Genomic DNA, 17500 nt, shown 5'->3' on the forward strand with positions numbered 1-17500 from the left:
GGCTTGTTATTCCTGAAATATGAGGTATTTTAGGAAAATGTGAGAGGCGTCTTGTGTTTCAAGGGATATTCACGGTAAAAATAAATGCATACAGCTGGAATATTTACAGTGAAAGGAAGAGAAAAAACGGGAAATCCTAGCTCCCCAACGTCAATACCTGTCAAGTGACGTATATAGACTCGTCATTTCCTCTCCTACACCCCACACTCCTCTTACCAACCATCTTTCTCGGATCATCCCTCGTATTGTCTACCATTCCCCCCTTCCCAGGAGCAGTATAGCCCTTACGGGTTTTGTGCTGTTCCCATAATATAACAATAATAATTCTCACCGATCGCCTTACACTGTCTTCCTCCTCTCGGTCTTTCTCTTCGTCTCTACACACACACACGCTGTATAGTCCTTGTGGCTTAGCGCTTCTTTTTGATAATAATAATACACACACACACACATGCATGCACATACAACAGGCCTAGTGTCTAATCGACATGTGCCTAGGACCAAATGGTAACTAACTAAAACACACACACACACACACACACACACACACACACACACACACACACACACACACACACACACACACACACACACACACACGCGCGCGCGCGCGCGCACACACACACGCACACACAGAAATAGGCGAGACATTCAAGCAAAAATGAATGTTATTTATATACGCACAGTGCATCGTTGTGGAATGGTGATACTGGTATAATTCGTGCTCCAAAAAATACATTTAAGTTACATTGAAAAAAAGGCGGTAAGGCCATCGGAAACAATGTATGTCTGTATTTATGTATGTTCGTAGGAGTGTATGCATGTATGTTTATATATATATATCTATATATATATATATATATATATATATATATATATATATATATATATATATATATATATATATATATATATATAATATGTCGTTCCGAATAGGTAAAACTTGCTATTTTGGCTTAAATTGCAACGCTCTTCTTGCCGAATAAGGCAAGCTAAAATTTGTATACGCAATAATTTCGCAAAAATCATTCTGAATCTAACGAAAAAATATATTTCATTGTGTTTGTTTATTATTAAATTATTGTAAACATATCTAAAATATAATTAGTTGGATTAGGTTAAATTAAACTGCACTAGTTATAGTAAGGTTAGGTAAGTTTCCTAAGGTTCTTTTGGTACAGAATCATTAATTTTTATATTACATAAATGAAAAATATATCTTTAAATGAATAAGAATTTTTTTTAGAAAGGACTTAATTTTAAATGAATTCTTTCTAATTGATCAATTTTACCTATTTACCTATATCGTAAAAATCACAAATAAGTATAGGCAAGTAAACCACAGGAGGGGGTAGAAACTAGAGCTTGAGGCCTTTCGGTATAAACCGTCTTCAGAAGCAAAGTCATTCAGTGAATTGGATAGGGTTTAACTAAGAATTCAAGAATTAGAAAATAAAGTGGATTACCTATAGATTACTTACAGTAGCTTCCAAGGGGCACGGCCTGGTCGCACGGTCCTAGACAAAGCCTCCAGTTTGCTGGTGCCGTTGCCTACATTTTAACGTATGCACCACAGCTGGCTGATGTGAAACTGATTCGAGAAATTTTTCGAGTTCCCACTTGAAGACAGCCAAGGATTTGTTGGTAATTCCTCTTATGCATAAAAGTTGAAGAGTCAGGGTCCCTCTACACTTACTGAGTTCTTTTCTCAGGGCACACATTACTTCCACTTTTAAAATAGTTTTAAAACCTATCTCTAATATGCTAGCGGTTGTATAACCATGAATATACATTGTCAGGAAGATAGCTGTTGTTTAACCACGAGTATACAGTGTCAATAAGCTAGCTGTTGTTTATCCATGAGTATACAGTGTCAATAAGCTAGCTGTTGTTTATCCATGAGTATACAGTATCAGTAAGGTAGCTGTTGTTTATCCATGAGTATACAATGTCTTTAAGCTAGCTGTTGTTTATCCATGAGTATACAATGTCATTAAGCTAGCTGTTGTTTATCCATGAGTATACAGTATCAGTAAGGTAGCTGTTGTTTATCCATGAGTATACAATGTCTTTAAGCTAGCTGTTGTTTATCCATGAGTATACAATGTCAATAAGCTAGCTGTTGTTTATCCATGAGTATACAGTATCAGTAAGGTATTATTATTATTATAATCAAAAAGAACCGCTAAACCACAAGGGTTATACAGCATCAGTAAGGTAGCTGTTGTTTATCCATGAGTATACAATGTCTAAGCTAGCTGTTGTTTATCCATGAGTATACAATGTCAATGAGCTAGCGGTTGTTTAAGCATTGATACCCAGTAGGGATATGCCACCGGTTTCTAAATAAAACCAATCTTAGTGGTTAGAATAACCGTCGTACAATCAAAAGGAAGCGGGTTCGATTCCCAGCGGGATTTATGGCTAATATCCGCGTGTTAGCAGCCTCGTGTGAGTGTAATCTCATTTCCCTATATGTACTTCTAATGCAGTAGACGTTTTATGATCCTTCCGGTTTAGTGTTTCCCCATAAATATAATTCTAATGCAGTATTATAAAAAATTCCATACAGGTTTAGCGCTTCTCACAGAAAATAATTAATTCCTCCCGTAAATGTGCTTTCTGAAGAAAGTTATGTGGATAAATACGAAATTGAGTTCTTTGAATAAATTCAAAATTGAGATATATGAATAAATTCACAGTAGAGTTATAGGAATAAATTCACAACAACATCAAGAGTTTTTTCCCCCGTCACCACATGCCACGTTACATACGAAACCGTACATACGAAACCGGAGTCTCCATTTTCCAAGAACACAGTTTCATACATTTTTTTGTGAGGAGTTTTACAGTCATATTGAGCTTTTTTTTTTACTTTATATAAGATTTTTGCCTCACCAGCACACGTTTTCACAGTTATTTTTTCAATCTGGCATTTTTTTATATATTATAAACAATACTGGGACGGTGTAGACGAGCAGTTCAGAAAACTGACGAGTTGATGAATTTAGATACTTGTGCACACTTGGATAGTCTTTACTGTGGAAACATTTCGCCAGCCAGTGGCTTCCTCAGTCCAATACAAGGGAAGAACGGTTGAAGATCAGAAGGAATTTGAGGTAATCAATCCCTCAGCCTGAAGTTGATGTGATTGCTCCATCAGTATTGGGTCATATGCTGATCCTAGTAGGTTGTTGGTTTAATAGTGTCATACCCCCATGAAGAAGGGGCATAAGTGTATGACAAATTTTCAATGTGACAAAGTTTCGCTTTATGCAGAACATTTTTCTTAAGCTCTGTACAGCATTACTGTTGGCAGTGTGTGAATAAATGGTCTAGACAACAAACAAGTTGATAAGTGAGACACTCGAGCAACATTTGGGTATCTTTATACTGGAAACGTTTCGCTAGCAAGTGGCTTCTTCAGCCCATTGCAGAGAAAGATGGAAGATGAGGAGTTTGAGGTAATCAGTCCCTCAGCCTGGAGTCGATGTGTTGAGTCCAAGATTCATTGAGGCGAATATTGATCTGATTGAAGGTCCTTCACTTCTGAGAAGTCTATGTACATGTCTTCTAGCTTTGCATAAGCTACCTGCGCACACGTGAGGATTAGTGATGCCGACCCCTTTGTGTGTGGGGGTGGGGCGCATGTGTGTGGGCGCATGTGTGGGTGAGGGCGTGTATGTGGGCGTGTGTGTGGGGGGTCGGGGTTAAGACGGCTAGTTGGTGAGCGGAATCACAAGTAGACATGGAGAGCACTGGTACACATTTCCCGTGAGGTTGGTGTGTAGGTTGTGGGGTTAGGTATACACGAGTGGTGGGTTAAGAACATGTGTGGTGGATTAGGAACGTGGGTGGTGGATTAGGTAGTGGATTAGGAACGTGGGTGGTGGATTAGGTAGTGGGTGGTGGATTAGGAACGTGGGTGGTTAATTAAGTGGGTGGTGGATTAGGTAGTGGGTGGTAGGTTAGGAACGTGGGTGGTGGATTAGGTAGTGGGTGGTGAATTAAGTGGGTGGTGGATTAGGTAGTGGGTGGTAGGTTAGGAACGTGGGTGGTGGATTAGGAACGTGGGTAGTGAAAAATGCACCAGACAATAAATATAGCTAATATAACTATTACAACCCAGGAGTCCAAATGGCCTGTTATCCTGGGTGTAAAGGGAGCAAAATAAACACAGCAGAAAAGTTTTGACTTATATTATCCTTCACCAGTTTAGAACAGCAATATGTACACTATATACACTATGTACAGTGATAGGTATTAGTGCACTCCACGGTAAGCAAAGCAGAATAGAAGCCACAAGAGAGCAGACCGTGCTTCAACCAGCTCTAGAATGGGAATGACAAGGGCAGACAGGAGAGTGGTACCCACATAACCTCTGCGATTGCCAAAACCATCTTATTATTGGCTGGAACCTTGTTACTAGTTGAACGACGGGGCCACATCGTCAACTCTTAGTTACCTGGTTCGCTGGTTGGAGCCTGTAAATGAGGGTGTGTACATGCGCCGAATAAAGGTTACGTACTCTTTACATGCCACAATAACATTAAATAAATAATACGCCATTAATTATCAAATGCATTTCAATATAATCTTAGAATATATAGATGAAGATATTTTAAAGAAATTGGAAACAAGGTTACAGAACTCACTGTTTAGAGAGAATACAACAGGTTGACCGTCACCTCACAAACAACTGTTGCATGGAACACATTTAAAAATATATATAAACATATACTCAAGGTGAATACAGGATACAAGGGTTGTATGGAACACATAAATTGAAACAATGCAACCGATTTATGGAACTCACATTAAAAAACACGTAAAATGATTCCATTTTAGATACACAGAGCAAATTGGATTCCAGAATTACAAAAATTGAGTTACTAAGAGAGACAGAAGATACACTAGGTTTGCCTTTATGCGTTCAAAAGGAAGCTCAAAAACCCTAGGGCTCAAGCAGCCAGGCTAGTGGGAAATGATTCGATTCGTTATGAGGAGAGGATAGCTCCAGTTCCTTAGATCAAGAGGTTCACAATCATCATATTAAGCTTCTTGAAGGGTTATCGCTGTAAATCATGACGGTTACGATAACCGGTTTTTGTGACCCATTTGGGTGTAGCGTTTTCTTATGCATGTAAACTATATCAATGCTCATGAGAAATTATGAGACATTACTAAGATAGCTTCTTTAAACTAGCAAGTGGGAGGGCAAGAGGTCACAGTTTGCAGAATATATGATGTAAAATAGATTAAGGGACGTGTTTTGTGGAGTGACTTGCCGGAAGGTGTAGGTGTCGCGCGCGCGCGCACACAGACACACAGACACACAGACACACAGACACACAGACACAGACACACAGACACACACACACACACACACACACAGACACACACACACACAGACACACACACACACACACACACACACACACACACACACACACACACACACACACACACACACACACACACACACACACACACACACACTACAACGGATCAGGGAATACTTGTCAGGAAGACAGCAGCGAGTCACGGTACGTGGCGAGGTGTCAGAGTGGGCGCCAGTGACCAGCGGGGTCCCACAGGGGTCAGTCCTAGGACCAGTGCTGTTTCTGGTATTTGTGAACAACATGACGAAAGGAATAGACTCCGAAGTGTCCCTGTTTGCAGATGACGTGAAGTTGATGAGAAGAATTCATTCGATCGAAGACCAGGCAGAACTACAAAGGGATCTGGACAGGCTGCAGACCTGGTCCAGCAATTGGCTCCTGGAGTTCAACCCCACCAAGTGCAAAGTCATGAAGATTGGGGAAAGGCAAAGAAGACCGCAGACGGAGTACAGTCTAGGGGGTCAGAGACTACAAACCTCACTCAAGGAAAAAGATCTTGGGGTGAGTGTAACACCAGGCACATCTCCTGAAGCGCACATCAACCAAATAACTGCTGCAGTATATGGGCGCCTAGCAAACCTCAGAACAGCATTCCAACATCTTAATAAGGAATCGTGTACGTTAGGCCCATATTGGAGTATGCAGCACCAGTTTGGAACCCACACCTAGCCAAGCACGTAAAGAAACTAGAGAAAGTGCAAAGGTTTGCAACAAGACTAGTCCCAGAGCTAAGGGGTATGTCCTATGAGGAGAGGTTAAGGGAAATCGACCTGACGACACTGGAGGACAGGAGAGATAGGGGGGACATGATAACGACATACAAAATACTGAGAGGAATTGACAAGGTGGACAAAGGATGTTCCAGAGATGGGACACAGCAACAAGGGGACACAGTTGGAAGTTGAAGACACAGATGAATCACAGGGATGTTAGGAAGTATTTCTTCAGCCACAGAGTAGTCAGGAAGTGGAATAGTTTGGGAAGCGATGTAGTGGAGGCAGGATCCATACATAGCTTTAAGCAGAGGTATGATAAAGCTCACGGTTCAGGGAGAGTGACCTAGTAGCGACCAGTGAAGAGGCGGGGCCAGAAGCTAGGACTCGACCCCTGCAACCTCAACTAGGTGAGTACAACTAGGCGAGCACACACACACACACACACACACACACACACACACACACACACACACACACACACACACACACACACACACACACACACACACACACACACACACACACTAACCATTCGTTCTTGGTGTCCACACAAGTGTTCTCTCTCTCTCTCTCTCTCTCTCTCAGTATTCAAGTCAGCTTTCCCTTGAGCCTTCGTGAGCTGCGACTTTCCTCAAGTTAAACTTTCTTTTAGTCGCAATATGTTTCGCTGTGGCTTGAGGCTATGGTCTATGAGTGGCTGCTTGCACGCCCACAATATTGTATAACGTGTTCGCGTGGGCGAACACGTGTGTGCGTGGGTGAACGCGTAGGGGTGAACATGTGTGTGGGCGTGGGTGAACACGTGGAGCTGAACTTTTCTCCAAGCTGAGGGACTGACAACCTCCATCTATTTCTACAAAGTTCATGGACTGATTACATCATCTTTACCTAGTCACTTCTGCTGGCTTCAGCCTATACTCTGTATTTGACTGAAGCTTATCGTGTAGGTGAAACGTTTCAACAGTAAAGATGCCTAACTGTTGCACGTGTCTTAATCATGAATAAAGGCTTATGCTGTTCCACGTATCTTTATCATGCATTGTGGGTTCGTTGCCTCCAATGGCTGTCCCTGTTGTGATGGGAATCTATGGGGAAGGCAGATCGCAGGGAACTTTGAAAGTCCACAAGACGCTGTTTTCCGAGGGCTGTCTACGACCGAAATGCTCAGGCATGTAGAGTGGCTTCCTTTTATAAAATGTAAGTCACACATTTGCAAAGAAATAAAAATTTGAATTTTGAATTTTTTGACTACTGAGGACTATCTGCTATCTAGAATAGACTAAGGCAATCGTTAAGAAAGGACAAGCTACCTTCAATTCATTGGATCAACAGCCCTTCGCCACTCATTACACCCGTTCCCTTTGAAATGCTCAGCCAGATATTATGAAGAAATGTTTTCCTTTGTTTATACCAAAAAGTAGTAAAGGAACAGGAGCTCTGTCTGCATCTTGTACAGCGCCCTCCAACTTCTCGCGAGAAAAATCATGAGCTGACGTTTTTTGTGTTATGAGTTTCTGGGAATGGTGGTTAATTGTGATTTCGTGTCAGCAGTGTTTATTGTTGAAAATAAAGATACTGGTAGTAAAGAACCGTTTCGCTGTAATATTTCATTTAAAGTTTAGTAATAAAATGATTCATTGTTACCACTCTCTTTATTTATACTTGTGGGCTGATGTTATTGTTTACTGCTGTTAATCTGCTGAATGATCAAGCTGAAAATTAAGATGAAATGGAATATGTGCGGAATTTTGTCTCCAATTTTGATAATTTCCAGAACACTAATATCTGTATCATTAATTTCATTGCTGCGCCTTACTCATATATAACGAAATAATTTATGTCAAGATAGTTTTAACTGCAGGTGATGTAGCCAGGCTCTCCCATATTAACCGGGGCGTCCTGGTAGAACCAGGGTTCAGCCATGTCATGTTGTCACCATGTTGAATGGATGACTTATCAAATCAGTTATGAGTGTTTCTTCAAATCACTTTACATTAACTTTATTAAATGTTAGGTCGCTTCTAGCATTGAAATTAATGATACGGATATTATTTTTTTGGGGGGGAGGGGCATCATCAATAATGGAGACAGTTTTCCGCACATATTCCATTTCGTCTTTATTTTCTTATCTTTTGTTTTTTACCTCCATGTCGATTTATATGCAGTTGACTAGGGATTATTACACCTTTGTGTTACGTTTGCAAATGTAAATAAAAAATAGATAAGTATTATTTTCCCAAGATGTGAGGAGCGCTGTTGTTCTCCAGTGAAAAAATCTTGGCATTTGTGCTGAGAAATTACAGACAATAAGACGGCGACACTTGCAGTTATCCAGACAGTGGTGCAGTCTGGCGACCCAGCTCACCGTTTTCTCTTATTGATTATTTTAAAAATAGTATTAAATTTGAGTTAATCCCTTATTTGTTGAAATATTCTGGTGTACATACACTCCTGCTGGTATGAGAGTTGTCACAGTTGTAGTTTGATGATGACAGTACCACTGGGAGATTAAGAAGAGAAGCTGCAGAAATTAGTAGAGGAATTTGGATGTGTAAGAAAAATAATGAGAAAGTAAATATAGAAAAAAACAAATATTAGGTAATGAAAGATTAAAAGTCAGATGTATCTATGAAGATTAAGGTAAATCACAGATAACGAAAAAGACATTAAGAATATTAGCGAATCTGTTGAAAGAAAAGTTTGTCAATGGATGTCAAAAAACGGGAGGAGGTAGTACTAACCCTTTGTATAGGTGTGAGGCATCAGGCATGATCTTTGAATGTTGTAGGGAGGAGGAGGAGGCTGGAGCCAAGGCAAAGTCTTCTGACGGCGTAGGATTCGCAGCAGTGTTTCCGGACAGCGTCGTACGAGGGCATTTACTATCTTCGGCTAGTATTTTTTCTGCTGAATTGTATGCCATCCTTGCAGCACTTATCCGTATTGCATCTATGCCTGTGTCATCATTTGTGGTTGTCTCAGACTCCCTTAGTGCTTTACAGGCTATACAGAAATTTGATACACCTCACCCCTTAGTCCTCCGTATCCAACTTTGGCTACGCCGCATCTTTATCAAGCATAAAGATATTGTTTTTTGTTGGGTCCTTGGTCATGTTGACGTACAGGGCAATGAACAGGCAGACACTGCTGCGCGGTCAGCAGTACATGACCTACCAGTTTCATATAGAGGTATTCCATTTACGGACTATTTTGCTGCAATATCTTCCCACCTTCACACCCGTTGGCAACAACGTTGGTCTACTATGCTCGGCAACAAACCTCAATCTATTAAACCGAGTATAGGTTACTGGCCGTCTTCTTATCACCAGTGTCGAGGTTGGGAGACTACTCTCTCCCGTCTTCGCATTGGCCATACTCGTCTTACTCATGGATATCTCATGGAGAGGCGCCCTGCTCCTCTCTGTGAGAATTGCCAAACTCCATTATCAGTCAGCCACATTCTGTTGGACTGCCCACTTTATCAACGAGCACGCAGAATTTACCTCCGTCGTCGTCTTCGCTCCGCTGCTCTCTCTTTACCTTCCCTTCTCGCTGATGGACCCACCTTTCATCCGGACTCTCTCGCTGACTTTTTGACAACAGACTTCACAAATTCTGATACCTTCAGCCCTTTCTACTTCAATCTCTTGCTACCCTCTACCCCCTGCCCCGCTGTTTTCTGTAACCTGATCATCCCTCCTCCCTTCTGCCATCCAATACCCTCGCTTCCTTCCCTACCCTGCAGTGCTGTATAGCCCTTGTGGCTTAGCGCTTCTTTTTTATTATAATAATAATAATGGAGCCAAGGCAAAGGTCGTATTGGGCATCAGTGTGTGGTGTGGAAGCAGAGAATACACGGAGCGAAGAAATTAGAAAACAGCGCGGCTCTCCGAAGGTATAATCTAGGGGTTGCTAAGATGGTTTGGTCACTCACAGAGGAAGGGGCGAGTTGCAAGCCTTTGCACTTCTCCAGTCCCTTGATGTGCTGTGGCAGGTGGGGGTTCCATGCTGCTGCTGCATACAAGACGGGCCCGACATATGTCAGATAAAAGTTTGTGATTAATTTTTTGTTGACATGGGATGGGTGGAAATATGTAGCGGGACCTCCAATGAATGGATTGAAGAATAGTACGATGAAGATTTTACATGGTAGGGGCTTGAGCATCCAGCAGACTTGAGAACGTGTAAGACCTAAGTGCAAGTATTTTTTTGAGGTGGTGATGGAAAGGATTTATCGTACTGTTGTAGTGCGAGCCTGGTAATATCAGTGAAGAAGTTCTCTATTTGGGAGGTATATAAACCGCACTTTGATAGGTGAGAATGCCCCACGTCGGTGGCTGACTGGATGGTGATGCTCTAGCACTTCTGAAACGACAGAATGAGTGATGGTGAATTTTTTTTTTTTGTCTTTGGGTGACCTTGGCTCGGATGGAAAGGCCAGATGTAAAAAAAAAAAAAAAAAAAAAAAAAAAAGAGCGAAGCCAATGTTAACAGTGGAAAAGGCTATCGGCAATTTTTTTATTGAATGCATGTGGAACTGTTTTGAGATTGGTGTTTCAATATTCCAAGTGCTGGATTGAGTTTGATGATATAGTTAGCATCCGGTGTGTCGCTGAAAACAGATGAATTCCTGAAACAAACGACTGAGGCTATGCGTTTTTTAAATTCAGTCACCAAATACCGCCATCTGCCGTAAACGAGCTGCTAAGATGTGTAAACGAGCTACTGAGATGTGTAAAAGAATTACTGAAATGTTTGAACGAGCTGATGAAATGTGTAAAGGAGCTACCAAGATGTGTAAACGAGCTACCGAGATGGGTAAACGAGCTGCTGAAATGTGTAAACGAGCTGCTGAAATGTGTAAACGAGCTGCTGAAATGTGTAACCGAGCTTCTGAAATGGATAAACGAGCCATTGCAATGCGTAAACAAACTACTGAAATGTGTAATCGAGCTCTTGAAATGTGTAAATGTTGCTGAGTGCGATACAAGTTCTCGAATCTAAATTAAGCCAGATTAACCCTAATTAAATAACGGAGAAAAGTCTTAAATTAATTGGATGGAGGTCTTGAAGGCATCCAAGTCTTTAGTGACAGCAGTGGTGTTAAAGGTGCGGGAGGGAGATAGAGGAGGGGAAGTAAGGGAAAAAGGTGGTGGTAGTGAAGGTCAGGGAAAGATGCTGGAGGTGGTAGGTTAAGGAGGGAGGACAGTTAAGACACTGATGAGAACGTGGGTCGTTTGCATTGTATAGGCGTTCAGTTAACTGGAGGAAATCAATTAAGAATGGAGTAAAAGCTCTTTAGGTGAGTCATCGAAGAGGTTTCAAGAGAGTCTGGTAGATCCATTAATTATGGCGCCTTTGGAAGGCTGAGGAGACAAACGATGGATGGGAAGGTGAACTAAATACTTTTGTGGATCAAGGATGACAAAACTAAATTTTGAAAGGGAATAGAGAATAGAAAGGTTAAAAACGTATTAGGAGAAACGGATAATGGAAGGGATGACTAATTGGGAGGGGGTGGAAAAAGAATAGAATGACAGGCGAGTTAAGAGAATGGAGATGAGAGACGAACTGAGAGGTAGAGAAGAAGGTAGAATGGAAAGGTAAGTGTTAGAATTAAGTAAACACGTAACCCACCCAGTGATCCCCAATCTTTCCTTGTCTCATCAGCACTTCAATATATACTTATCATATTTGTTAAAACAGTGGAGAGGTGAGTCAGTGGGAGACCTTGGTCAATGACCAAAAACTCCAACTGCGGGGTCATCATATGACAAAGACCCGCGTCATGAAACACTGGCCCTGTTTCCTGACAAACCTTACCTAACTTATCAGCACTCCATACAGGGTGCAGGGAGCAACTGAGAGAGCAACGACCTGCTGCGTTGAAGCAGCTCCTCATCACCCTGTACATAACCAGCGTATTGACTCGCGAAATCGTAATAACACGATTTCAAACAAATCACGGAACGGGTGGGATTTGAACCCATGGCGAATGGGTCCTAAAAATGTACGGGCCTGTGATTTTTATCACTCACTTGCCATACGTTCAAACTCCACTTGTATTCCTTGCTCTTCACTCGGTAGAGTCAGCTTTGGCAATAAGCGCTCAGATCAGCATGGGCTACGTTGAGGAGGCTTTATCAGCGACGTTATGCGTGCCTCCGTTCTAATAGCCTCTCATTTTTTTTACCTTAAAATGCTATTGTAAAAGCAGTCTTGATTATTATTTTAATTTACGTTTTTTAAAGAGTATTGCATGCGTCCCACCATAAATAATATTTTGGCTAGAAATTCATTATCTTAGAGTGCGTAATCGTGAGGGTCTTAATTTACCTTATAACAAATGCAGTCTCAACTCCATTTATACAACTGTCACTATATTTTGACTTGCTTTTTTATTAGAACGCCTTACAAATATAGAAATTATGGGAGATAAAATAAATCTCAAATTCTGTAATTTAAACTAAGTTGTAGAACATAACCCGGAGTTATGTAATTGAGAGATGTTGTGTGTGACGGGTGATGGTGAGGTTGTGTGTGACAATGATCACGAGGAGCACGTATTGTAGCTCAGTCTAATTAAATCTTCCTATTAAGAGCCTCGGCGTTGCAATTATCAACTTGCAACCCTTGCAGTGGCAGCAGCAGGGCTTCAGTAGTGGTAGCTGTTTCCATCCTTGAGGTAGGCAGCAGCAGGTCGAGGAGGCTTCAGCAGTGGTGATTAAATTTCCACACTTTAAGCAGGGGAAAACCTTCATTTTACGATGTTTCACCCACAGTGGGACTCGGCACCCTCAGTAGGTAGCTAGTGTGATTTATGGGATTTAAAGCTTATCTATTACACGAGGATCATTAAGGTTGCATGCAACCTCTTCACCAGTCATGATATACTTTTTTCCCTCAAATAGAGATTAAAGGAAGCTCTCAGTGTATATACACTGTGAGACATACACCTCTGAGTGTATGTACACTGTGAGGCATACACCTCTGAATGTATGTACACTGTGAGGCATACACCTCTCGGTGTATATATACTGAGACATACACCTCTGAATGTATGTACGCTGACATATCCACATCTCATTGTAAATATCCTGCAGAAAGAACTATCTTCACACACATACACAAACGTACACATGTACACTGAGGGTTCATGAACCTCCCGCAGTGATACATCGCCCAAATGTACGTACATCCTAATATTGCATGTGTGTCCATTTACATAAACTGTCTGCCGTTATACGTGTACATTCTTACAGTAATACACTGAGGAGCTGATAAGTAAGACACATGTGCAACACTTGGGTACCTTTACTGCTGAAATGCTTCGCCTGCGCTGCAGGCTTCTTCAGTCGAATGTAGGCGAATATAATACTTAGAGACAGTAAATGTAGTAGTTTTGAGGTGGTCAGTCCCTCGCCCTGAAGGACTGATGACTTCAAAATTATTTCTACTGTCTCCAAGTGTTGTATTCGACTGGAGAAGCCTGCTTCGCAGGCGCAACATTTCGCCAATGTAGCTACCCAAGTATTGTGCATGTGTCCTTTTCATTAATTTCTCGGTACAGCGCACTTTCGGTAATACCGATATGTGTCATGCTCATTAATAACCCACATGGAGACAGAAACTCAGAAGATTAATTGATCTGTATATTTCGATCCTCCTTCTGGGATCCTCTTCAGCAGATGCCACAAAGGGGTCGAAATATACAAATCAATTACTCTCTTGAGTTTCTGTCTCTGTGGGTTATTATTGAGCAATGTCAGGTGTTCATTACACAATTAATACTGAGGTCAGCTCACGAGATGTGACCTAGTGATTGCATCAGGTTTCCACTCCTCCTCTGACACGGTCAGGTTCGGAATTGCTCTCATCTGGTAAACTACAATAATATATTGTCTCGTGTTTCCAATATATCTGATGAAGCATTTCACTTAAGCTGAACTGTAGCAACAATTTCTAAACATATATCACATCTTTAGTGTTCACGTCTTTAGCAGTCCCACCCGTAAATGTCAAGTCACAGTCTTTGCAAGGTATTTATACGATCGTATTGTATTGCAACTTATGAAGCGATAAATCCGTAACACGTGATGGAAGCTTGACCCTGAATCCGCAGCCAGCGGCCCGGTGATTAAACGGTGGTTGCTGGTAATGGAAATTGAGTCTTGGGTAGACCACAATAATAGGAAAAATTGAGGATTAATTAGTTTTTCTTTAAGCTTGGTATCGACTTTAATTATAATGATAATGTTGGGAGAATTACCGACATATGCTACGTAAAAGGACACATGTGCAACTTATGTGACATTTTATTGTCGCAACGTTAAAAGAATTATAATTTCCCTGGAAACTGAAGATCAGTAGAGCTATATTATCACCTTTATATATATACATATATATATATATATATATATATATATATATATATATATATATATATATATATATATATATATATATATATAAAGGCAGTAGCAGTTAAAAATAAATGTTATATTATGACAGCATCAATCCCACAACCCACTTGTTGATTGATTATACTGACAGGTGGTGGCAGGTGAGAGGGAGGGATTAGAGTAAGGGGGGGGAGGAAATGGAAGGTGTATGTATATTGGAGAGAGAGTGTGACAGGGAAGTGCAAGGGAAGGGGGAGGGAAGGGTAAGATGTAAAGAGAGTGGTTATAAGAGGGAGTATAAGGAAGGGAGACTAAAGGTACAAGGGCGTGTTGTCTAAGTTAATACATAGCTAAGTGAGTCAGGTAAGGCGTGTTGCTTCTCTCTCTGATAATTCTCAGTTTAGGTAGTCAAGTCTCTGATACTGTGGGAGACCACCAGACCTTTAAGTGGAGGTTGAGAGGTAATCTTGGGACTAGGAGCTGTGAATCGACCCCTGCAATCACATACAGGTAAACACACACACACACACACACATACACACACACACACACACACACACACACACACACACACACACACACACACACACACACACACACACACACACAACACTGCCTGTGCATTAAAGCCAACCTGACACACGAATAAAGAGCAACCAGACTACACCTCTACCACCACACCAACCCACCCACCACAACCAAGGAGGAGCGAAAGGAAAATCTGGCTTATTTCCATTAGGGTCCTTTGATCATCTTCCTCAGAATGCGATCCACAACAGTCGGCTAAAACCCAGAGGCAACAGGTGCAAAGATACGTGCTCAACGTTTCTGCTTGCTCAGGGATCGAACTCAGCTCCTTCAGATGGGATCCGAAGGAGTTACCACCTAAGCCACAACGATGAAATGAATACCTAGACACACAAAGAAGAATTTAAAGGTAATGTTTACACCGAATGGCAAGAAATAAAATGGATTGTAAGGATCTATAGAAAATAGTATTGAGAGCCTTGGAAAAAAAAGGATCGAAATCGAGGAGAAACTAAATGAAAAGAAGGAAATAGGAGAGCAAATGATGGAAGATGGAATGAGAATTACCCTCAGGAGAAACATCTATGACAGCTAAAGATACAGATGAGCCACGAGGAATCTTTCGAAATATTTTCCCAGTCTCAAGATAGTACGTACAATGCGCTAGGCTGTGAGGAAGTAAAGGCAAGCCAAGTATCACGTACAGGTTCAAGAATACCTATGTTGAGTTTCCAGGTGCAAGAAATGGGTTAAAGTTGGTTAATATGGGTACAAAAAAGTAGGGTCAGGCGCTGTGAGTAGATGGTGTGTATTCCCAAACAGACTGTCTTGTGGTCTTCCCCTCTATCACACTGTAGACTGTCTTGTGATCTTCCCGTTTATCATACTGTAGACTGTCTAGTGATTTTCCCCTTTATCATACCGTAGACTATGTCTTGTGATCTTCCCGTTTATCATACTGTAGACTGTGTCTTGTGATCTTCCCCTCTATCATACTGTAGACTATATCTTATGACCTCTTCTGTGCTACACTAGATTATCTTATGAGCTTCCGCTCTATCATACTGTAAACTATCTTTGTGTCTTATGACTTTGCCCTCTTTGCTACGGCATATTATACGATGCCCTCCAAATTTATCTACCAGTGTACTGCCTAGGATATGTATTGCATTTATAAAACATGAAGGAGGAAAACTTATATTAAGTATGTACATCAGCAAATCAATACAGTGAAAGGCAGTTGTTGCACGTGTCTGGCTTGCGTATTTACGGACGCAATTTAGAATTAGAGGATTATCCATCAACATATCAGATTAGAAGTTTGACGCAGGTAGTTAATACCAAGCCGAGAATTAAGAGAGATTATACAGCGTCTTTAGTTCTAGATGTGTTTGATGTATGCTAAATGAATTAATTATAATACAAGATGACAGTATTAATACTCCTTCCTTCCTTCTCTCCCTCCTTCCTTCTCTCCCTCCTTCCTTCTCTCCATCCTTCCTTCTCTCCCTCCTTCCTTCTCTCCCTCCTTCCTTCTCTCCCTCTTTCCTTCTCTCCCTCTTTCCTTCTCTCCCTCTTTCCTTCTCTCCCTCTTTCCTTCTCTCCCTCTTTCCTTCTCTCCCTCTTTCCTTCTCTCCCTCTTTCATTCTCTCCCTCTTTCCTTCTCTCCCTCTTTCCTTCTCTCCCTCTTTCCTTCTCTCCCTCTTTCCTTCTCTCCCTCCTTCCTTCTCTCCCTCCTTCCTTCTCTCCCTCCTTCCTTCTCTCCCTCCTTCCTTATCTCCCTCCTTCCTTATCTCCCTCCTTCTCTCCCTCCTTCCTTCTCTCCCTCCTTCCTTCTCTCCCTCCTTCCTTCTCTCCCTCCTTCCTTCTCTCCCTCCTTCCTTCTCTCCCTCCTTCCTTCTCTCCCTCCTTCCTTTTCTCCCTCCTTCCTTCTCTCCCTCCTTCCTTCTCTCCCTCCTTCCTTCTCTCCCTCCTTCCTTCTCTCCCTCCTTCCTTCTCTCTCTCCTTCCTTCTCTCTCTCCTTCCTTCTCTCTCTCCTTCCTTCTCTCTCTCCTTCCTTCTCTCTCTCCTTCCTTCTCTCTCTCCTTCCTTCTCTCTCTCCTTCATTCTCTCTCTCATTCCTTCTCTCTCTCTCTCTCTCTCCCTCCCTCTCTCTCTCCTTCATTCTCTCTCTCCGTCCTTCTCTCTCTCCTTCCCTCTCTCTCTCTCTCTCTCTCTCTCTCGCTCTCTCGCTCTCTCTCTCTCTCCTTCCTTCTCTCTCTCCTTCCTTCTCTCTCTCTCTCTCTCTTTTACACAGGGTTTGACAAGGTTAAGGATCCCTAGCTTTATTGACAAGCTATTTACAGGTTAAGGATTCCTAACTTTATTGGCAAGCTAAGAGCTGTTACCTACATCAGCTCATTTGAAAGCATTTTTATTGTTAAGAGACATACAAGTAGGGAACAGGATGAAGTTG

At 41.6% G+C, this 17500-nt stretch overlaps 1 protein-coding gene across 5 annotated transcripts in view; it reads left to right on the plus strand.

Moving 5' to 3' along the window:
• The window catches only part of LOC128692842 (G-protein coupled receptor GRL101), a 104285-nt gene that overhangs the window by 6702 nt on the left and 80083 nt on the right, over window positions 1-17500 (plus strand). The gene's annotated exons all lie outside the window — the stretch shown is intronic.

This window comes from Cherax quadricarinatus, chromosome 38, assembly GCF_038502225.1.
Source record: "Cherax quadricarinatus isolate ZL_2023a chromosome 38, ASM3850222v1, whole genome shotgun sequence".
In the NCBI taxonomy this organism is placed as follows: Eukaryota; Metazoa; Arthropoda; class Malacostraca; order Decapoda; family Parastacidae; genus Cherax; species Cherax quadricarinatus.